Raw genomic sequence first — 25,227 nt, forward strand, 5'->3', positions numbered from 1 at the left:
ATGGTCCGTTGTAGATCATCCTTCTCCAAAACCGCAATAATATGGATCAAGAATTTTGTTTTACTCAAGGAAGGAAAAATGCGACGGTTTATAATTTTTATCAAAACGTTTGTAAGTACAACTTCTGAGCGCGACTGGGCGGTAACTTGTTACTAATGTGGGGATATTGCTTTGTCCCAGAATCGCAACGACAAGGGTGTCTTTCCATGCGGTAGAAAGGTACTCCGTAGCCCATATAGCGTTAAAAAGTGCGAGTAGCGTTATTTGAGTATCACTGGGGAGATGTTTAATCATGTCTTACATAATTATGTCAGGTCCAGGTGCAGAGCTCTAACATGCAGTCAAGGTGGCTCTCAACTCGGCAGTAATGGAAGGCAGGTTATAAGATTCGTTCTGTCTGCATTTGCGACCAATGGCCTTGCGTTCTGCCATTTGTTTGTGCTTTAGGAATGCCTAGAAAGAATGAAAACAACTGAAAACGCGATCAAAATGTTCGCTAAGAGCGTCAGCTTGGCCTTCCAACCTGTTCGTTTCACCGTTCACTAAGGGCAATGGATGAATTTCTGGTCCATTTAACCTTCTTAGCCAGTCCCATACCTTAGCCTCTTGAGTATACCAAAGTATACCTGAGAGAAACCACCTTGCCCTCTATGCCTGCCGTCGCGTCCTTCTTCCCTCGGGTATAAATGCATAAATTCTATTATATTTTCGGCTGTAGGACATTTACGCAGCTTGCCCTAAGCTTCATCTGGTCTCCTTCATGCCAGTCTGCAATCGTCATTCCACCAGGAGGCACCAGGAAGCTTTTGAATGAAGTTCCACTTATTTGCGGCGTCAGTGCTAGAAGCGGTAAAGTACGATACAGCATAATGTATACTAAAATTATTTATAAGATAGTGTGATAAGTAGGTGCATTCCTTAAAACATTCCAAGTACGCTGAGGTCCGTTTCCAGCGAGCGACATGCGGATGGGAGTCATGTTGGGTTATTAATAATAGTTCAGCGTTACTGCGAAGTGATCACTCTCGAATGGATTTTTAATTACACGCTATTCTGAATCAGGGAGGACAGAAGCTGTCCCGACCTGTAGGTCTGTTGGCGAGTACGAATTATAATGAGGATTATAATACGTTGGTTCCTTCTTATTGAACAGCCCGACCCCAAGGTTTAAAAGGAAGTTTCCAATGAGTCGACCTCTCGCGTCTCATCATGAGTCTCCCCATATGGTGTTATGAGCATTAAAATCTCCCATGAGTATGCAAGGCTCGGAAAGCTGGTTAATGAGTTTATAACGGTCAGTTTTTTTAGATGGCGTCTGAAGGGCGGTGTGTCGGCAAGCTAGACACTTGTCGGCTGCTATTGCAACACCTCCTGAGGCGTTAACCTGGCCGTGGTCTTTTCGGAAGATGGTGTAATTACGAAGAAAATATGTGTTCGTATGTTTCAGACGTGTCTCTTAACATATGGCAACGTTGTATTATGTTTGCATAGGAGTTCTGTAATGCCATCGCCGTTACAAATGAGTTCTCTAACATACCATTTTAGTATTTGTTTCGCATAATGAGAAAAGAGTTTCTGTTGTGTGCTTAAGATATGAAGATTAGCTCACGGGGCCGTTTGTAGGCGCCGTGACACGAGGTATGCCTTTCTTGGAGCGATGGCGAGAATCTCGCCGCTCCTTAAGCGCTGGTGACGCCATTTGTCCACCACGTCTTGCGAGGTCCTGGACACGCTCTCCTGCGAGTGCTGCGCTGGACATGAATGCACTATCACTTCGGAAGAAGCCTTTGACACCACCAGCCCGGAGGTCAATGACCCCTTCTGCGGGGTGGTCGAGCAGGGCCAGCTGCAGCCGCCGAAGGGGCAGATGGCGTCACTCCCGGCTCACTGCGTGTGGGCCGGACAGCCGCCGGGAGCCACTGTGGCACCACCCCATGAAGCACCATTTCAGCAAAGCTGTTTGTTGGCAGATATCACACCTGCCTGCGAGCCCCTTTAAACGTTGCATTTCACTTTGCTTTGACTGTGACAATTTTTTTTTGCAAGACGGGCAGGCCTGCAAGGATGCGGCATGCTCACCATCACTGTTGACACAGGGTGGTGTGTTCTGGCAGGTTTCAAAAGAATGTTCGTTTTCAGTACAGTCGGCACAGGTCAGACGGCCTCGACAGTTATGTGAACTGTGGCCAAACCTTCGGAACTTGAATCAACGGAGGTGATTTGGCCCATTTGGCTTAAAACGAATCTTGAGGTACCTGGCCACGATGGACTCGGGAAAAAGATTCCAGCGGAAAGTAAATATTAGGTGTTAGGTCTGTATTTATTTGCTACCCCGCGTCATCTTAATTTGTTTGACACTGATAACATTCTGATCACTCCAGCCCTCCAGGAATTCAGCTTCAGATAGCTTCAACAAATCGACATTGGAAACGATGCCGCGGGTGATATTCATGATACGGCACCGGGTTACTGAACATCTAGAACATCCCCAAAGGACACTGGATTGGGTAGCTTTTCATGCTGTTTCTGAAGGCGAAGCTCCAGTAGCCGATCACCGCTTGCCATTTTCGATGCTTTGTGACCTGGTCCGAAGCCAGAGATTTTGAGACGAGAAAGGGTGAGATCATTCTCACCGACTTTTCAGGTTGATCAAAGTGGATGGCGTGAATGTGGGGAATTTTGGGTGTTCTGTCACCCGAAAATTGAAAGTCTTCGGTATGTCATCGTTTAAGACGGCAATCAGGAAGGGAGGGGGAAAGAAGCTGCCAGACATACACATAATAGATTTAGGTAGCGCCGACAGCCATCCATGGCAGAGCTCAGCGAAGGGATGTTGCAGGGCTTTCAAATAATAAGGTTTGCATAGGCCAGCTGCGCGACACTACAATAGCTAAATATTGTGTACCCAAGGTTGGCTACTTACACACGGCTAACCCTTGCTGCCCAGAAAATTGGAAGTAAAAGGAAATAAGGAGAAGAAAGGAAAGATTGAAATTGAAGGAGAAAGACAAAGACTGCAGAGAAGAGGAGGAAAAGGCAACTACCGATTTCCCCCAGGTGGGTCAGTCCATGAGTGTAGTCTAGGTGAAACGGAGGCCAAAGAGGAGTACAGCCTCCATCGAGGGGCCTAAAGATCGAAACACCCGGCATTAGCTCAACCATCCACATCCACTTTTCGCCTGGCACGGCTAAACTGCGCACAATTAGCGGTGGGAGGGTTCAACTCTTCTGTCGTCGAGTACGTGGCGTCGCAACACACCAAACGCCTGCAGACGCTGACGCCCCTGCAGCGGTTCCGGCAGCTTCGGGCATGGCACGAATGCATGTATCGCTTTCTGACTGTGTGACTCTTGTGGCCATGGCCGAAGGGTCTTTACCATGAATTCCTCAAAACAAGCATTAGGCTGATTACACTAGTTTTGTTGCTATACGACCGCAAATCGCGGCTAGCAATAAAAAAAACCAACTTCTCCAAGCGGGTTCTTTGCTTCAGCGGTCGCTATTTAACATAAATGCAATCTGAATTTAGTACCACTTAGCTATACAGCATATCTGATCCGTTGTGCGCAAGCACGCCTGCTACCTGCTTCAACTTTCTTAACAGCAGCAGTATAGCCTGTGCAGCCGTTGACGTTTACGTCCAAGCTGTAGTACAGAGAGCCAAGGAGAAAGCATATTGACGATGCAGAAATTTTTCCTGGCGAGATCTGCTGCATGTTTCTGCTTCTTACTAGGATGCTGTCTGGTTTTATTTCCATATATTTTCTCTTTCATTTTTTCTTGGTTCCTCCTTGCCACCTTTATCGGTTCAGTTGCCGCATTCAGCATTCCTCATTGAGATGCAAATAGGACTAGGGAAATGCCTGCGCTCTTTGGGCTGCAACATTTTCCAATGGCACAAAGAGGAAGCACGAGATTATATACTAGGAGGGTGAACAGAGAAAACATGGACAATAAGGAGCACTTCGTGAGCATTCATATGCGTGCTTGTCCAGAGAAAAGAGTGCTGCTTGCTAACAAAAATGCAGGATCTAAAATAAGTACTGCTGCGAAGCGAAACGCTTTGAAAAGGTAAATAGGGCACCTCACATAAATGTAGATGATGGAGATATGCCACGCTACAAAAGTTCGAATAAGAGTACGGGTGAAACAACAGAAAGAGAGAAAATAAATGGAAACAGACAACGCCGAATTTCGCCATATGGGTACATAAATGAAAAAGGTAGCTCCGAAACGAGTTTTGAAAGAAAATGGTTACTTCATCACTGCCTCTCCAAGTAACAATCCAAAGGAAAGCTAAAAAAATAATGGCTCTCCTGTGATCTAGAGTAGATGTAAGCATGAAATGGCTACGGGCATAGCGGATTGGTAGATTTGTAGCTGATATTTTATAGTAAAATTGATTGGTTTTATGTTCAATTTCATACTTCATCTAAATTACATGCTTTTTGGTTGGTGAACCTATTGACCTGATAATTTCTGATCGTATATTTTATTTTTCCCAAAGTTGTTTACGACGTCCGAAAAGCCATTGTAAGAAAAAAATCAATTTTTTTGGACCCCAACTAGCGTAAGGCTATAGGTCCACTCAATGCCTGCAAATTTCATGTTGTGAAAGAAGGAAATAATGTAATTGAATCAATCAATCAAAGTCTGCTCTTTAACAGCAGCAGAGTTGATCGAAACTAGGTTGAAATTCTTTTTAACAGCACTCGCATCTTTTTCACGAAAGTGCGCGTCGGACAAGCCGACAAAGTAACATTATTTGCCATACTATCAGAGTCTAAGATTGTCTTGCTCAAAATAGTCCACCAGAGCGTCTTAAACGGCCAGACGAGCATGGCCTTCCTGGACGCTGGGTCAAAGCTGAAACAAGTGTCATTTGGCATGAAGGGTGCACCGGTCGGGGACTCGGCGCGAGATGCTGCGAGACAGGGCCAGCTTATTCAGCATTGTGTGTGCAATAAACTTCCGTCTGTGAAAAAAAAAATCAGTCACAATTGTTACTCCAGCGCCTGTGCTGTGTACTTCTCTGTCGGTGCTGCCGCTATTTTTGCGCTGCTTTTTATTATGATGCGTATGGATCTTCGGAGTAACGGTTGCTGAACCATAGTTCCTGTTGACCGATTGTGCTTTCCATAAACTTTTTATTTTAATAGGATGCCTTCTAATATTGAATTAAGAAGATCAAGTCGCTTGAGAGAGCATTTAAAAACACATTGGGTGGCATCGTCAACTATCTAACTGAAAGGCTCCCAAAATGCTAAAGAACCAGGATCTTTATCGTGCAGCTTTCTCATTCTGAGAGAGTTCACTTAGTGAAAAAAAACTGTGTAATGCCTAGGAAAGAGAATGAGTTCATTGCTATAGATGACGCCCTTGCAAATGAAATCGAAGTCCCAAGAAAAAAGTGGCACACCTCGAGCTGTAGACAAAGATAAACGATGTTTAAATAAAGTGCCACACGATAACCTAAGGAGTAGTTTGCGCTGCCATTCTGAATGACGTTCGGCAGGCAGTTAGCTATGCCGCTTCTGTGTTCACCACGTTGCCGCAAAATCTGGTCAAAATAATGTTACCACGCCTGTCGGTTTTCTGGAGAATAAATAATTATGTTGTCAAAAAGGCGCGCACTGCGCGAATTCAGGCATCTCAGGTCGATTTCGGTGGCGAAACTGATTGGGGGATTCACTAACGACAACTTCACATTTGCAAAGCAAAATATGCTTTATAAGGCCCTTGCATTCGAAAAGGAAACAGAAGGGTCTTGGACAGAAATATGTCAAATGAAAGGATGAAAAAAAACATGGCAGCAGAGTGTGACCCATAATTGTGGAATCGGATTTGCGAACCTTCACTTGGTTTTTTTTTTTTTTTTCTCGCGTCGGCATGACATACGGTGCTCACAAAAATCATGGCTTCGCTGTCACCTACCGATGTCCTTCATATCAAACGCTAATTGCAGTTTCCAGAATACAAGGCAAGAAGCCTTCGACGCTATCATGATAGTACAAGTAGCCTTCTTACTTCTTTTCCTCGGTTATTTTCTTTGATATGCATAAATAAAAGGTCGATCTGGGAACATGATAATACCATGTTTGGACTTGCATCTTTTCACTCGGAATACTGCTTACCTTCAAGAGGTTATGATGAAGGGTCGGCTACATGCATTCCTTTTGATATCACTTATACTCGAAGGCGTGACACTTATATACCTATTATGCAGTGTGAATCAGTGTGCATTGAACTTGGTAGTTTGTTTGTGTCTATTGACTCTAAAAATATTCAGTTAGAATTCGTATACCACTCGTCATCATGTTCCTCGGTTGAAATTACGCTTCATCACGGCCACAGCTTTAACAAATTATCTTTAAAAAATAAGCACGTTCCCATATTGCGCGACATTTGTATCAATACGTTAGATATCGATAGAAGCTTTTCCGTAGACTACACAGGATGTTTTATTGGATTTGGGTGTGAACAACTCACAACATCGCCAGTAATGTTTTCTACTCGTGGAACATAAATGCTTTTAAATCCCGCGGTAACATAAACCCCACATGAAACTCAGGTGTCATTGGTGCTAACAATGGTGATCACTACCCTATTTTCGCCTTTTTGGGCTGTTGATCAAGTCCTACATTTCACGGTACATAGCGAATCTCTTCGATGCAAACCAATTTATGATGTCATGAACAACATTCATTAGCCAAAACTACATTCAATGGAAGAAGCAGATAATGCACTTGAAATGCATTGCGGGATGTTTGTGGCATCCATGTCTGAAAACACAATCAAGGTTAATTGTAAATGGCAGTACAACTCACCTGTATGTCTAAGGGTGACCAAAGGGCAGCTTGAGAGCATGCATAGAAAAGATAAATTATATTAATAAACAAAGATAAAAATTAAATAAATAAACATAATAAATTATATAAATAAACAAAGAAACACTATTCTAATCTTGCTTTGGCTATTAAGGTATAAGAACACAATACTTCAACTTGTTTACTAAAAACAAAAGATAATAGAAGCTATTCTGAAGGGGAGCATTTGAGATATGAGAACAACTTCAAATAAAGTGGCTGTTGCTCAACGGGTTCCTAAACCATACATCATGTGAAGCTGCCGTCTAGAAAGTTAATTATAAGTACCCACTACGGATCTCTAATGCTTCATTGACTTTTCTTTTACTTTAAAACCAGCAAAACACAGGCACTGAATGCTGTCTGAATGAACTTATTATAAATTTTTTTTCTGCAAGGCCAGAATATTTCGGCGGCTATTCTTGACCTTTAGCATGCCTTGCCCAACTAAGATAGCTTTCAAGTATGCCACTAAAAATGGCGGGTTATTTCACCTATGCGGCACTGGCCAACACAGTTACCGTAATCTTTAAGTCCGGAATATTTCCTTCCATCCTTTGGATCAATAAAATCATACCAAATTTTAAGAATGGTGATGAGTCGATTATTTTTGATGACCATTCCATTTATCTCTTATATACCATTAGCGAAGTATTCAAGAAACCATTTGTCAGTCACTTTAAAAGTTTCTCGACTAAGTGTGTTATTTTGAGTGAAGTAATTCTTTAATTTTACATACAAAAAACACCATTTCATTAGGGGGTATGCTGAAGGGAGGGACTCCGGAATAATTTTGATCAACCTTTGACGAATATTTAGCGTGCTGCAAATGCACTGAACATGGGCAATTTTGCATTTCACCTCTATCGAAATGTGGTCACCGTGGCCGAGATTCAATTCCACAACCTAGTGCTTAGCAGCTCAACACCAAAGCCGCTAAGCCATCATGGCGGTTTTTTTTTTAACTTCTCTCAATTTGGTTTTTCTTATGGTAGCTCGACTGACTTTGGCGGTATTCTCATTGTCGAACTACATTAGGTATTTTAGGTATTTTGATAAGAACACGTTTATTGTCAGATCTCTTTTTCATTTATCTAACGTTTTGGCATTATAATCGACCATATTTGGTTAAACATTTAGAAGCCCATGAAATAACTGGTCCTGCGCTTTAATTTTTAAGAACCTAATATCTAACGGAACACTCCCAATTTATTTATGGGTCGAGTTTTCAGACCCTAAAACATTTATTCAGAGGCTTACATCGAGCCTCAGAGTTTCACCTTGAGACTATTGTTATCCATTCTGTTATAAATGACACTTCACAATGCATTTCGCCATCGCAATACATGCAATACGTGGACGACACATCCATTTATAATTCAAATCTATGTTTACGTCGCTAATTTCCAAATTAAATTGTGCGTTATTTTTCGTTAATACTTAGCGTCGCAGCAATCACTTCATTTTAAATTCAAGCGAAACTAAATTCATGGTAAGCAAGCCTGCCGTCTTTTGTGAGAGGCTTACATTTAGTAGCCCGGCATTTTTGCCAGTGACTGTGTTTGACTTCTTGGTGTTGTTTACCTCCGTCATTAGCTTATATTTTATAAACACATTTCCCCACGTAGAGCACTGGTAAAAGTAAGACGTTTTCTATTTTCTGCTGCCACTCCTGTGGCTATATTATGAAACCATTAACAGACATATGAATTATGGCACAGCTGCTCACAGAAACACCTACCAGTTGCCACATATGACATATTCAAGAAAAACAAAAAAAAACTCTACGTAACATTTCAAACAGTAATCGTAATAATTATATTCATCTCTGATGCACGAAGTGCAAAAAACTCATAATTATTTGTTTATTTGCAATCAACTTATTTACCGTAATTTTCCGGTCACCTAAAGCACCGATAACAAACCTCATAAGATATTCATTCATTTATGGTACTTTTTTTAACGGTGTTTTCACAACTTCTTAGATAATAGTGCACAATTGTTTTTGTGTAACTTCTATATTTTCACTGTTATTCTGAGTTTCTATTTCTGATGAAATTTTAGATTTGCCGATAAAGCAACTTTATTTCAATACCACTGTTACTTCAGGCTTCCATGTGTTGCTTGAATTGATTTCCGTTTGGTTCTTTAGCTATTTCTACTACTGACTTGGTTTAATTTGTCGTGGTAGAATTTTTATTTTGCGGCTGTTTGTAATTTGCTTATATATATTGTGCGCAGGGGCCCCCACTATGGTCACCTGACCTTGGGACCCTTTTCAGCGTATTCGGTTTTTGTAATTGAATTAAATTATCGGGTTTTACATGGCAGACCCACAATTTGATTATGAGGCAAGCCATATTGGGGGACTCTGGATTAATTTTAACAACTTGGGGTTACTTAAGGGGCAACTTAATCTGAGTACACGGGAGCTCTGCATTTCAATTCATCGAAACGAGGCCTCTGTGACCATGTCTTTGTAATCATGTTTAGTTAAATAAAAATAATAAAAATCAGCTTGCGCTTCAGCATGAACCTAAAATATTTAGTACTATTTGAGTTCGCTCTTGCATGCCATGATCTCTTCTTGGGCACTGCCACAAACCGCTTTTCTAGTTGCCATGTCGCGCTCCAACAACCAGCCCTGGTCCAAGTAAGTCAAGAAAAACTTATCTCACTGAAAGCGTAGTTCCGAGTATTTAGTAAATAGACGAGCTGGTCATATTAAATTCAGCGTCCTTCTGTCCAATCACGCTAACGAGGTTTCGTCGTTTATTAAAAAGGTGAACTACAATTACTTTCAATCTTCTGTCTGCACTGGCGTAATAGACGCCACCTTGCTTGTATGTCCGCACCAGTGAATTATCGAGTACACGTTTGCTGGAAGCGAATTTGGTGGTGCCAAAACATATAATTTTAGGAGCGAGGGAGCATCCGCACCTGTAATCTATTACCTTTGAAAATACAATTGTTTATCCTTTCTAGAGAATATTACTTGCCCTAGTTTGCACTGGTGAAGTCGAATGCTGGCGCTAGTCACTTGACAGGGAAATAGGCCACTAGTTAAGGCTTAATCATACCTTGTCATTCGTATATGGTTAAAGTGTAGCGAAAACACCAGATATCATAAGATCTAGCCCGGAGCAGTTCATCCTCAGTATCTACCCAGCGGCATCACAACTGCGCATTAAGCCGACTGGACGTCAAAGCCAAATATAACAAATATACACAAATATACAGAAATATACTGAAGACAAATATGCTGAAACCATGGGCTCGACGCTCCTCAACGCTGTGGTGAAAAGGTGTACTGCTGCACTTTGTTAAAGATGTGTAGGCTATGCGGCTGTCTTTGATTGCGTGCTGAATGATTTTGTGTTTTTTCGCTCATCACTCATTTCTTTCTTTTCATTTTCTGTAAAATTTCACCACACCTAGTGTACGGTATCAAACCAGGTCCCGCCAGGTCAACGTCACTGCTTTTCCTTCCCTTGCACTCCCTATTCCTGGAGTTACAGACTGTGGCAACAAATTATACGATGATAGCGACACCAGTTTCCCCATAAAGATTTGAGTCGAAGTTAAATATCAAGCAAGTAGTATGTACTGTACGTCTGGATAAAGTCGATCGGTGCCAGGTCAACGTCAAAAAGACGCCTCAGTAACTTTACCAAAGCAAAGGAAACAAAGGGATGAATTCAATTTTCTAGGCGATCGCCTCCACATCACCAACAAAATAGGAGGGGGGGGGGAGGGTAGAGGAACAGAACTACCAAAGGCGATTACGACACGATTAGGAGGAAAGAAAAAATAACGGGTGAGTGATGATAAAGGTACATAAAAGATCTATCGGCCTGCACTAACTACTCATCTCAGTTCTTGCTGCGGATATCACGGCTTTGCGAACGCCATCCTGTGCAATACAAAAGAAACGCAGAAATCAATAAGCATGAAGAATGCACGCACACTGTATTCAACAGCAATACTAAATACGCTAGACCTTCGCAAATACCCTCGCTTTAGGAGATGGGCCTTATAACAAAGAAACGGGTTTCACCCAGGGAGGATTGCATTAGGACCACTGCTAAGGCTTTGCAATGGGTGCGCCTTAGAGGGCAAGAAAAATATAATGAGCACTTCGTGCTGCTGTGATTAGCGATCCCAAGGAGCATAATAAAGACAAAAGAATGTCGTTCAAGGATTCCGTAGGGGACCGGGGAATCGCTCTTCGAGTCTGGAGTTCCACGCTAATACATATTGGGGCTGAGGGACCCAAACGCTCAAAAACTCGAGGGTTGAAGAACTCTGTGCCATAGCCCTCGAGCTCGCGCTTGCTGTAATGGCCGCCCTTAAAAGTAAGATAGCTGCGGCAGTTGGAGCTCTACCTTTTCGTATTTCAAAGCAATGTCAGCGTATATACAGTATACAAGCATGGCAGGCACGGGGGAAAAGGAGAATAGGACACTAAGCAACGCACAACGCACACGTAAGCCCGCACGAAGTGGAAGTTTACGAATCAATGTAAACATAGCATGTAATTTGCTGCTGGTGCAATGGTCGTAATTGCTGTTAAGGTGATTTCATTGTATGAGTCTAAGACTTGAAGAAGCAGTTTGACAGAATAAAGGCAACCACGTTTTTACTTTAAAGTATAGTCGCTGTTCACTTTTTTGAATAAGTATTCATGCTTCTCAATTTTGATAATTTCTTTAGACAGGACCACAGTCAATGGAGTGCAGAACGTTATATGTTTTCTAAAAAACTATATTTACTTATTTATCGGCCTCATGCAGCTCACAATACTACACTTCTGGCAGAGCAACAGCGCTAGCAGGTATTGTAGATGGTACACAGAAATTACCTCCAAGTGCTGCAAGTCCTGAACTAAAAACAAGCACTTGAAATAACCCATTCCTGAAAAAGGCGAATAAGGTACAGAACGCTTTTTAGTGCCAGATAGAAAAAAAGTATTTTTCTGTCGTTGTGATGACAGCATTGGTAACATTTTTCACAAAGCAAGCGTAACATGCGCGAGTGCTATCACATGACATCAATGGCAATACTAAAACAAAGAAAATAATCACCCCAGGAACATTTTCTTTTCAATTCTAGTTGAGGAATGTGTAATCGGAGGCATTCAAGATTTGTAGAGAATGGCTGTATGGGCAATGTGTGCGTTCAGTATCGAAGAGTTATGTGGAGATTATGGGCTGTAGCGTAATATTTGTATTAAGACAGAATGTTTCTAATGGCAAGAATTATATATTGGAAGCAACCTAATACCATGTGGCACGTACTGAACATACTACCAGGGGCACATACCGAGTTGTACACACCCAATGGTTCCAGTGTGCATGCAGTGGCCATGCAGAGTCTCCCAGGTGGTACATACCTTTAGTCGGCACTATCACAGGGCTCGGACCACGAAAACAGCGATAGAGTGGATGATCATGAGGATCGGCCCACAAGAACAGCGAGATACTTATTATTTATTTATTCAGTACCCACAGGCGCCAAAGGGCATTACAGTGGGGGGAAAGGTTTAACAGAACAGGTATAAACTTTCACAAATTTTTTTTTTTACCCGACGTGAGAAAAACAACAAAAGTTCAACAGAACTTACAGAATTTTCAAAACACGGTAACTTATACATGGGCAAATTCAATCTAAAGGTAAAAAGAAATAGGCTAGTTGAGTCACTTCAACAGGGCAAAAAATACATCATTTGACACGACGTTGACGACACTGGCAGGTAACCTATTCCATTCCTGTATAGTTCTATAGTTCTATAGTTCGCCTACCCACCCGAAAGAGGATACACTTTGAGAAGAATGATTTTCACTATAATAGGCTCCAAAAAGTCACGAAGTATTTATCTGCACCCCGAAGAAGGGCATGTTAGGGCAACCTTGGTGCAGAAAGTCTTCAACGGACGAGAAATAAACAACGGATATATATATTTGGGTTATTTTTGCGGTTTTTGTGAATCTCACAATGAACCGCGAATGAAGACTTGGAAGCTGTGAGTCACTATGTTAAATATTCCAAGGTGTTCTCCGAACGTGTTTATCCTCTGAAAATGAACCGAACTCATATACTATATATATATATATATATATATATATATATATATATATATATATATATATATATATATATATATATATATATATATATATATATATATTTCTTTTATTTCACATTGATTCTTTCGAATATTATTCTTACTTGTCTTGTTGAAAAATCCACAACAATAGTCAAATTTTTATGTTCCGTGGCAATGTGAGTGGCAACGTCTAATTTCAATAATTATGCGATTCCAACCCAGGTAAATTGCTAGGAATTGTATTACGAATACCGCTAGAAGCGTAGGAACGGCAAACCATGCTCAAATGCGTCTGTAAGCGATGTGAAACTAACAACAATTATTTCTCAGAGCGATGCGTTGACGGGAAAGCCTTGGTAACGTTATCGTTAAACAAAGTTGAGCAGATTAAATGCCAGATTGACATGGAATAACGAGTGAAGTATGAGAGAAAATACGTTTAGCATAGTGGAAACATACGCTGCCCTAGATGTACAAAGCAATAAGAGAAGGACGCAAAATAATATAGACGTCCAGGGGAACAGGCTATGGTGTGCCAACTCCTTTGGCTGTGATTAATCCGTTAGTATTAGTTAGAAGTACGATTTTAATGCTATTAACATTCTTCGCAAACTTTATGCGCTTTCAGTGGGCTAACTTTCTACCTAGCTGTTTACCCGGCAACTTGGGTCATAGGGTAATCCATGGTAATCCAGTTTCGAACTGTTGCTGAGGGAACGAAGCTCTAAACTAACTGTCGGACCAACTTGGGTCACTGGGAATCTGTTACTACATATGTGGTACTCTTATTAAAACTATTTGACGCTAAGTTCGGTTACTGTGTGTGTACCACAGGGTAAATGCTTCCCTTCCATGGCTTCAACTTGGGCCTCTTGGCCTGTGCCACTGGGCAGGTGCCACTCTTCAATGAACCTCTTTCACGGCAGGTAGAGCCTGGGGGTATGTGCTTCTGAGTAAGTGTCGCTCTTCAATGACCAAAAAAAATATGATTTAAAATTTATCCGGTGCTGGACGGAATCTAACCGGGCTGTGACCTAGTCAAGCTGTACTGGCAAACAGCTTTTTGTCACAGTCCTTTGTTCTGTATCATTGACAAAAATGAAAATAAAGATTGATTGATTGATTGATTGATTGACTGATTGATTGATTGATTGATTGATTGATTGATTGATTGATTGATTGATTGATTGATTGATTGATTGATTGATTGATTGATTGATTGATTGATTGATTGATTGATTGATTGATTGATTGATTGATTGATTGATCGATCGATCGATCTATTGATCATGTATACTCACTAAATCCTGTATGATATCTATTCCCACAGACGCCACGCGCCGATTTCGTGGCATCGCCGCTAGATGTCGCATTGTGTTCACTGGGAAGTATGAGAGGAAAACCCAGCTGCATACAGTCCTCATAATAACGGGTCTCTCTCGGGGAAGTACTGTGTGCCACTCCTTTGTTTCAGGGATAATCGCATTAACGACGACATTCGTCGTAAGATGCGTTCTGTGAGCATTTGTTGTTTTATTCTTCTGCTGCCCCTTTCATTCATTGATAATTGCTGTCCTCATAAGTCTATGACATACGGTTAAAGCACTTGCAGAAAGTACATTGCCTATGGTTACGTCCATAGTAGAGATAAATTATACTATTCACGTCTTTGGCTTGGCTCACCCTCATATTTCGAAGAGGGGGTGGGGGGCAAGAAAGCAAGCGGTAATATCAACTCTGATAAGCACTCATACATTTATTCCGCGATGTAGTATGTCTCGTTATCTGTAGTTCGACATGTTTTTGTTTCTTTTTACATAACCACGTTGGCCGATCACGCTCGCCCTTTTTGTAGCAGATTTCTTTATTGCCTCCCCCATCCATGTTTGTCTTTCTATACTTTATTTCTTTCCCAGCTAAGATCCTGCCACGTTGTACACATTTACTGGCATAATAGCGCAAAAGCGTCCTTCTTGGCTCATTGGCTATGCGCTGCTCAGCAAGAAGTGGTGTGTTTGATCCAGGCCAACGATGGCCGCATAGCAATGTGGACGAAATGCAAACAATGTCCTGTGCTGGGCTTTACGTCCACCTCAAAGAACCTCAGGTGTTCAGCTTCCACTCTCGCACTCAAACTTGACTACGAAAGTATCCCAGTGCCATTGGTATGTAGAAACGTTTGCTTACGTTCCTGCAATTTACACATTTTCTCTCTGTAGATTATTTTGCGTACAAAATCCAAACAAGTATGCAAGTCCCGAAACGAATAACGCCGCATGAGGATATGTCTTTGAAGTGTTGACTGCTGCTCCTGACATCGCCATCGCAAATATTTTTACAAATACGGAGAATTCGGTGAAGAGAGAAAGATAGCAAAGGGGTAGGTGTGAGTGTAAACAAGCTGCACTGTTATTCCATATATACATCTTCATAAGAGAGAGGTTATCCCCGGTCGAGCGTCTGCCATTGTCTTTATGCGTTCATTCGGTGACGTTGTTTTTTAGCTGTTTTTTATAGCACAACCAAGCTCATCATATCTTCTCTCCGGTCCCCCTCAAGAACTTCGGCCGATCACACTCGCACACCAATGTGAAATACACATACAGCTAATGAAATGCTTGCTCCAGGCCGCACACGATAGGACAACATTGCTTAGGCTGGCAGCTTGAATACGCGACTCAACCAAGAGCAGTAAAAGGAAGCCAGACATACGTGGGGTGCATGGATGCCACTGCGCTCTGGCTGATTGATTTCTGAGGGACTTATACCATCCTAATTTCTCTGCTATGCGCTTCTCGAGACTTTGGTTATATTCTCAATTGCTACAGCAGTCTAAACATTGCACAGGAGAGTCATGAAATACCGTGGCTGTGTTTATCAGCGTGTTCAATTCCTTTCTGCACGGAACGGCCTAGCGGCTAGAAGCAGTGGTGTTAGAGTGCCTAGTCAAATTCGCTAGTCTGTTGGTTGTAAGGAAAACAGGTTTGGCTAACCAGCAGTGGGAAGTGCCAGTATTTTGGTGAGTGATTCATATGACCATGATACCACCGCTTTCCCGAGCGTTGAGGAGCCCACTGCTTCCAGTTGTTCTTCATCCACTGTGTACACACATGGTTGCCAGCGTAGATCCAGATGGCGCAGCAGGTTTGTTCGCGTTACCATGGTATTTTAACAAGTTGCAAGTAAAGGAAGTAGAGAAGAGATCGCTAAGCTGAATTGCAGAAATTCATGCTTCTCGTACCCTGTCATATGTATGATCCAGTTGAAGAGATAGCATAAACAATTTTCGTAAAGGAGCGTAAAGAAAAAGTCCACCAACGATTACGATACTCCCTCATGCAAAATTTGAGTTCTGCTCTATAGTTGTTTTCATTTCGTGATATATTGCGGCAAAGAAATGTGGAGAGACGTGTAACAGAGTCGACAGTCGTCGAAAATCATATCTGCGGTTCAAGCCGATATACATTTTATACATGACTCATCGAAGGTTCCAGTGTAATCGCTGCGGCCGCGTGGCTTCCTGAAAGTACTACACAACTAGCATCACGCATACACTCAGATTACAAAACAATCGCAAACCATGAAAATTGAAACAAACGCGAAAGAGGCGAAAATAAGCAAGCCAAACACGCACGAGCGAGAGCTGACACGTGCAGATACTAGTAACGAACGAGCTGTCCGGCAAAGACGAGATATGAATACGCATCGAGCGGTCAAGCGCGTCCGCATGACACCAGTTTCCCGCGCGCACGTCGGTGAAGGGGCCACCCCCATTGGTATCCGCCATTCGTAGATCACGTCTTTCATCTCCCGCTCCGCGTTCGCTCTTTCATCTTTCGCCATGCACGTTCACTCGGTTACGCCGCCGACGCTTGCCGCAGGAACTGGCTCCTAAGAGTTGCACTCTAAAATTGAGAAGGCTAACAATGATGTCGTCGTTCAAAACCACACAACAAAGCAGAGAATGAGAAGCCGCAGGTCGCACACTTCTGGCCGTCTATAAACGATGCTCGTATCTGAGTGATGTTAGTGTGTGCTTTGCTGCACCAGAAAGCTTTCAATAACGGCGCCGTGCACGTGTTCTATTCAGGGAGAAAGCCTTTCGCCAAAACCTTTATTGGAAGACTCTGATTTTTTGAAACTAAGGAGTCACGAGGGAGGGACCCTAACGCTTGTTTTTCTGCTATAAATTCCAGCATTTGCGTGTGCAACGCTGCGCCTGATTGTCAGCGCGTGTGGAACTGCTCCTAATTACAACTACAGCATCGTCTTTGCTAGTCCTTTCCGCTGCATCATTCCCTTCTCACAATGAGAAATAAATGCCAAAAGCGTCTGATTATTGCAGGAAAAAAAAATTTCTTTTGCATGCATGTGCTTCAGTTTTCTGCTTCAAATACAATAAATGAAGTCTGTGGCACTTCTACAAAAACCCTATATTCATTTTACGGCGCAGCTGTTAAGGACCGCTTTCTCCACTATCATGTCCGCGTGTAGAAAAAAATCCGGAAAATAGTGCAATGCCGGGCCGACCCGCGGCGGAGATGATGCAGGCGTTAAGCATTTGCCATACGTGGGCCGATCCCGAAGACGGTGCAGCGTTCCATCTTAACGAAAAAGTGCGCGAAAAGGACGTAAACGAGAAAAAGAGCAACTAGCAGTTTATTGCCAAAGAAACAGAGTAAGCAGCAAACTGCGCTGAAAGAAGAACAACCACCCTCTCAATCGTGAATGAGAAAACGAAAACAACATACACGTGGCAACAGCAAAGCTGGCTATCAAGAACTGATTTGCACAAACTCCCGAAGGTATGACACTTCTACCTGTGACAAAGCTATCAAGGGTTGACTGATTCATTTGTCACCCTCCAAAAACCTATAAATGGTTTCCATTATTTACCATGTTTTCTGCGCTCTATGCCTGTACAAAATCTCAGTTTTATTGAAAATGGGTTTGCACAATGTTAAGCGGCAATGAACTGCCAAATCTGAACCAGTGCCATTCTTTACATTGATCGCATGCTCCTGGATATTTATATTTAAACATCGATTTCTTTGCCCTATGTAAACCTTTCCAGAAGAGCACGGTATTTTATAAAAAAAAACTTGAATTTTACAATCCACGTACTTTTTATTATGATTGCCAGAACATCCTGCAGGTTTGTCACTCGCCACTCCATTCCTTTTCTTATTTTTTTGTGGACAGCTGGAGAAACCTGACGAAGCTTAACATCAATCTTGCACCGGCTTACCACGTTTTTTAACCCGTCTACTAGCTTATGCGCATGAGGAAATGAAACTGCATTCCTTCTACTCTTAGGAAGATCGTCAACTGTTGCTTGGTCATTTCTCTCTTTCTTGTCTACGGCTTTCTCGCACACTTTATCGTTAAGATGGAACCACACCAATTCGCCCAGCTCTCAGTTTTTATGGATAGTGCAGTGCCGGACCAACTGGCGGCGGAGGTGCAGTTCCCCATTAAGGAGCCCTCATACGCAGCTTCGCTGATCATCCTTCTTCTCAGAGTGGAAGGGCACTGAGTTTCTTTTTTTTTATTTGCTAATTAGGAGAGCAACTGAGGAGAAAAAGTATACCATCAGGATACACAATAGCAGACGACATTTCTGATCACTTTGAAAATAAACAATGTGAAAATCACGGCGTCTAAACGGAGCGCAAGTGTGGAATGTCGTGGCTGCCCGAGCGGCAAGAAGGGACACGGGCTTTGGAACTCAAGAATATCGGGTGAGTCAGCGCTCCCTTACATCAAATTTGACAAGTCCTTGTCGTCTTGGTCTGGTGCCAACCTGGCACCGCCAAAGACGTTTCGCCCGTAGTCATGGCTCAGTGATTCACCGCCATTGAAAGCCAGGGCCAGTGTGGGGCTTTCCGTCTAGCCGCGTCAGCGTCATGCAAGAACTAAGTGCCAGGAGTGTTAGTAGCCAGTGTACGCTAGAGAAAGTTTAGCGGGATGCAAGTGTGGGGAGTGTAGTTGAAATGCTGCTCTTTCGGATGCCGGTTAACTCAGCCTGTCAACGTAGTGTCTGTAGGTGGTAGTGGTTGCTGCCCAAGGTAAGTGGTGAAGAGCAGTCAAACTTAATGGCGAGGGTAAGGTGGATTCGTGTCTCAAAGGCGAGTGGTGGGTTGCGGTAAGCATCTCAAATACGAATGCGTGTTCCGGCTTATGTGAACACGATGACTGCGAGGTCATATCTTTAGGGTGGCGATTGTTTGTAGGGCAGTAATGCTCAGAACTGTGTCGTCAAGAGGCTGATAATAGAAATCAAAGTATGACACAACGAGTAGGGAAGAAAACGTCAGCATTGATGGAGCAGCTTGAACAGCTTCCTCTGACACTCTTGATAAGTGGTTACAAGTCATCAATAGAAGAACACCGAGTGAAGAACAATTACGGTAGTGGTACTGCAATCACCACCATTAAGAAATTTGTGCTATTTTGCCTCCTTCAGTAAGTGAAAAGCCAATGTCAGGCTCTCCAAATATGCGTAAGAGGAACTTTTAAGCGAAAGTTATTTCTGAGAATACCGCAGTCAGCGGGTCTTAACAACTACAGCCAGCTTTACGAACAACACTGCTTTTCTAAGACGAAAACATACAGCAACTGAACGAAATCGCAAGCGTAAAGGCGAACAACTTATGAGGTCGAATCAGAAAGTATGTGCCCTTAGTTTTTTTTTTATTAGCCGAAATAAGGTACCCAGGGGCAATTACAAATATGCGTACTATTCTACGTACCTTACACTGTTTTTCAACGTAATTCCAATTCCTGTTCAGACATATGTCCCATCGCAGCACTAAATTTGAGATGCCCCTGTCGCAGTAATCGTCCGGCTCACTGTGCCACAACCATCCGACTGCTGTCTTGGCTTCACCATTGCACGCGAATCACTATCCTACGAGGAAATTCCTCAGTGGACTGATAGCGTAGAAATCACTAGCGGCGAAGTCCGAACTGTATGGTGAGTTGTCGAGACTCTCCTAGTTGTCCGTCAGCGGCGCATGTGGCCTCCCCGAACGCTAATTGTCATGCAAACCTTCACGGCCTTTTGCGAACTCACCACACCACCACACCACCACCTCACACTTCTCAAAGCGAGACAGCATTCTACATACGATGGCTGCCTTTCCCTGTGGATTTCCATGGGCATTTGTCCTTTTCTCCATAGAAAATGAATCACACTTCGCTGCTCGTACGCGGGGACGTGTGAAGCACAACCGCCATCTTCATAAACTGACAGCAGCTCCGTGCCGCGGACCTACCTGTAGATAAGGCCGGGTCGGTTCAAGAAAGGTCCGCCGCTAAAAATGGATAGGCTGACTTCGCATTTACACCCGTAATTCGGGTAAAAAAACAATAGGGGCAAATGCTTTCTGATTAGCCCTCGTAGTTGGACAAAAGCAATAGGGAATGCACCACTGTGTGGAAAACTCCAAATCGAAACAGGGGCACAGTTCAGTCACAGTGCTTTATTAAGCCACAACAAACTGTCCCTGATTGTTAAGCGAAAAAGACGTACCCGCCACAAAATGAACCCGTGTCAACTGGCGTCGGGAAAGTAGAATTTTATTCCCGTTTAGCAAAAAGTGCAACACAGACGAGCGAATCTGGACGATTTCCTAATTTCTCTGCAAAAAGCAGAAGCGCAGAAGAAACATAACTGCTTTGTGCCCAGATTTTTACTAAGAACGCAGCTCAGAACGAGTAGAAACGATTATTAATGCTCAGCACAAACTTGAACATTTTTCTGAAGACATTCATTGCAGAAATCGTGAGCAGGACCATTTATTTTACTTGTATTTAGGAGATAGAGGCGAAATAGTAGATATTAATATGATGGAACATTCATAGCGAAGAATCTGTGGTGATGAAAAGCTAGAAAATTATGTACACGGCCGGTTGGGGAGACACGGTACATGCCGCTAGGTTAATTAAACATGCAATGCAGAAATGCGGTGAAGCTGTCTAGATCGTACATATTTGATATTATTCGAAAAATCCCACAAAAAGACAGCGTGAGGTATACACTCAGTACCTGGACACTGATTCCATGCCCACCTGTGTCCTGTGTGTTTGCGTGTCTTTGTGTTATCCGTATAACTAATTTTTTGTTCCGCTTGCTTTGGCGTTCTGTATTTTTTCGTCGCAATTAAAGTTCATCCTTAAACAGGAAGAGAAAGCATGTATCATTACGATGTTTCGTGCTGAATTCAATGAAATTGTTCTTACTTTTCCGAATTTTAGGAAGACCCCAGCTAAACGTCAACGATTGTCCGGAGTGCTGTGCCTGGCGAAAAAAGAAAACTTGGTATTTGCAACCGAATAAACAGCACGTTAAAAAACAGTGACATATATGTAGAGATGTGAGAAATCGGTGCAATGAATAAAGACTGATAGAATACATAAAAAGATATCTGAGGCACGAATTCTAGGAGATGATGCGATGGTAGTAGGCCATTCTCTTCGAATGCACTGCTTTATATTCGTCCGAGTGCAACTGTTCCATAGAGGGGGCCACATTATGATAAGGACCTTAACCGAGAAAGTGTAAGAACAGGTCTGAAGATTAATATGCAGAGGACAAAGTTAATGTTCAATAGCCTGTCAAGGGAACGAGAATTCATGATCGCCCGTCAGCGTCTATACAATATATGCTGGAGTGCGTTTATCTTGGTCAGTTACTTACAGAGGGCCCTGATCATCAGGAGGAAGTTTACGGAAGAATAAAAAGACGAAGAAATTCACCGAGCATTGCGACACTCCCTAATGCGAAATCTGAGCGCAGCTACATACATGTTTTCATTTCGCGACAGATCGGTTGGCACTGACAATCTGTCTCGTTGGGGCACGTATAGCAAACGGAGCGAAGTGTGACGCAACTGCCTCGCTAACCTGGAGATTGCGAGAACCAACGCGTGGGTGACGAGCGGGCACTATTCACGGCAGCAGCCGCAGACAGATCTTCCAGACGACGCAGGGCTTTTCTGGCGCCATCACGTAGGCATCGTCGCCGCACTACGCCTTTCTTCCCGGGCTTTCGACATAGCAACCTCCGCTTTCCTCGTCGCCCTTGTCATCCCCCACTACGCTCCGTTCGCTTTCATACTTCGATGCGCTCGTTCTCTCGGTTACGCCGCCGCGGCTGACGACGCGACACTTGCAACATTAACGGGCACCTACGAGCTGTGCGCTAAAGGTAGCTTGGAGTGTATACTGCAAGCGTCGCCAAATCCTCTCCAATTTCACTTGCCACATTCATTGAAAAGAAAAGTTCACTGTCATTGCGTTCTACCGCTGCTCACATACGGACCAGAAACTTTGAGTTAGCGAAGAACTTCGTGAACTAGGTAAAGATTGCGCTAAGACCGAAGGAACAAGAATAATTAGGCGCAGCGTTAAGCCACAGGAAGAGAGCGGTGTGAATCAGAGAGTGAACGGGTATATCCTGTATTCTAACTGATATTAGCGAGAAACAAATTAAGCTGGGCAGGCCATGTAGAATGCGTAGGGCAGATGACCAACGGATCATTAGAGTTATACAATGCGCCCGAAGGCAAGCGAAGGGCAGTCGAGGATGGCAGAAAATTAGGTGGGCTGATGAGATTAGAAGATGTGCAGGCGGAAGTTGAAATCAGCTAGAACAAGGCAGGCGTAATTGGAGATCACTGGAAGAAGCCATCGTTCTGCACTGTGTAAAAAGATTGCCTGATAGTGATTCTGATGATGATGAACACTACGATAGGTTCGAGTGTCTCCTGATAAAAACTGGGTGTAGTGCATTGGGTTCGCAGCGAACATGTATAGGAGGCCTCTCTTCAGCTGTTGAGTAACAGTGTTGTACATCCACTGGTATTATTTCAGAAGTTGAAGTTTAATTATGGGCTTTCACGCGCCAAAACCACAATCTGATTATGAGGCACTCCGTAGTTGGGGAGTCCGGAGATTTGGACCACCTTGGGTTGTTTTAATGTGCTCCTAAATCTAAGTACACGGTTGTTTTCGCATTTCGCCCCTATCGAAATGCGGCCGCCGTGGCCGGGATTCGATCCAGCGACCTCCTGTTTAGCAGCCCAACACCATAGCCACTAAGTAGCAACGGCGGGTTAATTAAGAAGTTTTGCGCAAATACTGATTTTACTCGCCCTTGTAAGCCAGCTTCCCCAATTCGTAAATAGTGAGAATGATGAAAGTGGGTGGCAAGAAATTAATCGTGTTCTCGAGAGAGAGAGAAAGAGAGGGGGGGACGAAAGGAAACAGGAAGGGAGCTTAAACAGAAAATGTGGTTTGCTACCCTATACTTGTGAGTTGAGGTGGAGGGCGTAGAAGTGTGAGTGGGATAGCAAGAGAGACAGAAATAAAGCACAGGGGCACACTCACTGCTCCTCAGAGCACAGGATAACAATTAACACTTTTCAGTGCTAAAATCGCTTGTGTAGGTTTGTGGCGCCTACTAATTGTCACAATGTATTCGTAGCTTTACGCTGTGACGATTGTAGAGGTGGGTATTCCAAAATTATTACTTCTGTCTATGTTGGGTTGTCTGTGCAAGCTAGCGTCAGCGCAATTAATTGTCAGTGCAAGCTGTATAGAGGACAGTCGCACAAAACCTGTTGAAATCTCTCTTCGCGACACAAGTCATCACGAGTAGCATTGTGAGCCATACTACTATAGAAGACGATATATTTTTGTAAGTACTACGGCTTGCCATACGCGATCAATCCTTGTGTGCCGTCTTTCACAGCTGGCAGAAAATCGTTATCAGTGTGCTAGTTATCCATGACGCTGCAGCAACTTAAAACCCACTTAACCCTGATATGGCGCCCTAACTCAAAATATGGATCAGTTATCTGATCCGGAACACCAGTTCTTTGTGTGGTACACGCCGCAGGGCTCATTTTATAAAGACCGCAGCGTCACTTTAGAATAGATGAATAAAACCGTCATTGAGGTTCCCGGCTGAGCAGACGAAGTGTAGTGTGAAGATCTGCAAGTTCCACAGCAGTGTATGTAGTCGTGTGGCACGTCTTAGAAGTGAATGTAGTGACGCTGACTGGTTAAACTACGGCTCTTAGGTATGTTCCACGTTTAAAAGGAATCAGCGTCTATATCATAAACCCTAAGGTTGGTCACTCAATTGGAATAACGCTTCCATTTTTGGCTAGTCTCCCATAGTGAGTATGAGCAACTTGTTCGCTGCACGATTACGATGTCAACAACTATAAAAACAGCGTTGCATTCTCTAATTGCGCCGTTGTATGCACGTTTCTTTTCTTTATCTCTGTGAACTCGTGACGACGTGTGCTCTGTTTAACTCCCAATACGCAAATTCACTTTAGATATACCAATTTAAGGGCGCATATCTGCGGCAAAGAATGCTCAAGAGCATAGTTCGTCAATTTAAATGCACATTCTATAAGGCTAATCATCTCTTAGCATATACCGCGTGAGAAAGTTTATTCAAATAACAGCGACAACAGCAAATAGAAATGAAACAAAAGTAAGTTTTATAAAAGTACAAGAACAAGACGAGGAGAGAAAGGCGTGAATAGTTTCAGGTACGTTATAGTGCTGCATGGCTTCAACGGGAATTCCATGTGGCGCATCATCCGAATAACTGGTTAACTCTTAAGGCCAGTTGTCCGTTCAGACAATATAAGTTGCCGTTGCTTTACACAAGAACCATCCACCAAGCGTCTTTATTTGCTACTGCATACTTCTGCGTCACCATTAATCTGCCACAGCAGTGAAACGCAAGTCAAAATCCAAGCAAAAGTCAAGTCAAGCAAAAGTCAAGTCATATACATCTAACAGTGGTAGCTTCATGGCAAAGCACGTCTGGAAGATGCGAGGGCATGTTGAAACCACGGCGCCTTCCCCCATACATCCCCTCAGACGCGCCATATATTTGCGGGACTTTCTGAGATATGAAAATTGAGCGCATGGAGTCTGAGAAATCAGCCTCAAGTTCGTAAAGTATGCAGGTCGTCAGTCCCCGAATAAGGCTGGAGCTTGCCAAATTAAAAGCTTTTGTAGAAATAAAAGGAAGAAAGCAGTGAGTAGAAATAGTGGGAGACTTAGGCACATCGTGTGGCCTTTTTTTAATCCCTTGTCACCATCGGTGGCTGTTCCCCTTACCGTCGTTCACCATCACGGTTTAGCCGCTCAATTGAATCTCCAGGGAGGTGCTTTGCGGCGCAGCTATTCCTGCCTATATAGGGTGGAGAAGAAGCCTTTCATTTA

General features: G+C 43.1%; 1 long non-coding RNA gene across 1 annotated transcript in view; it reads right to left on the bottom strand.

Moving 5' to 3' along the window:
• Positions 1–6,834: 6,834 nt before the first annotated feature.
• Positions 6,835–25,227, bottom strand: part of LOC139057482 (uncharacterized) — a 295,337-nt gene continuing 276,944 nt past the window's right edge. The window contains exon 3 of the long non-coding RNA XR_011512846.1: positions 6,835–6,856. This is a non-coding gene — a long non-coding RNA (uncharacterized lncRNA). The remainder of the gene's footprint in view (positions 6,857–25,227) is intronic.

Source organism: Dermacentor albipictus, chromosome 3 (genome assembly GCF_038994185.2).
Source record: "Dermacentor albipictus isolate Rhodes 1998 colony chromosome 3, USDA_Dalb.pri_finalv2, whole genome shotgun sequence".
NCBI lineage: Eukaryota > Metazoa > Arthropoda > Arachnida > Ixodida > Ixodidae > Dermacentor > Dermacentor albipictus.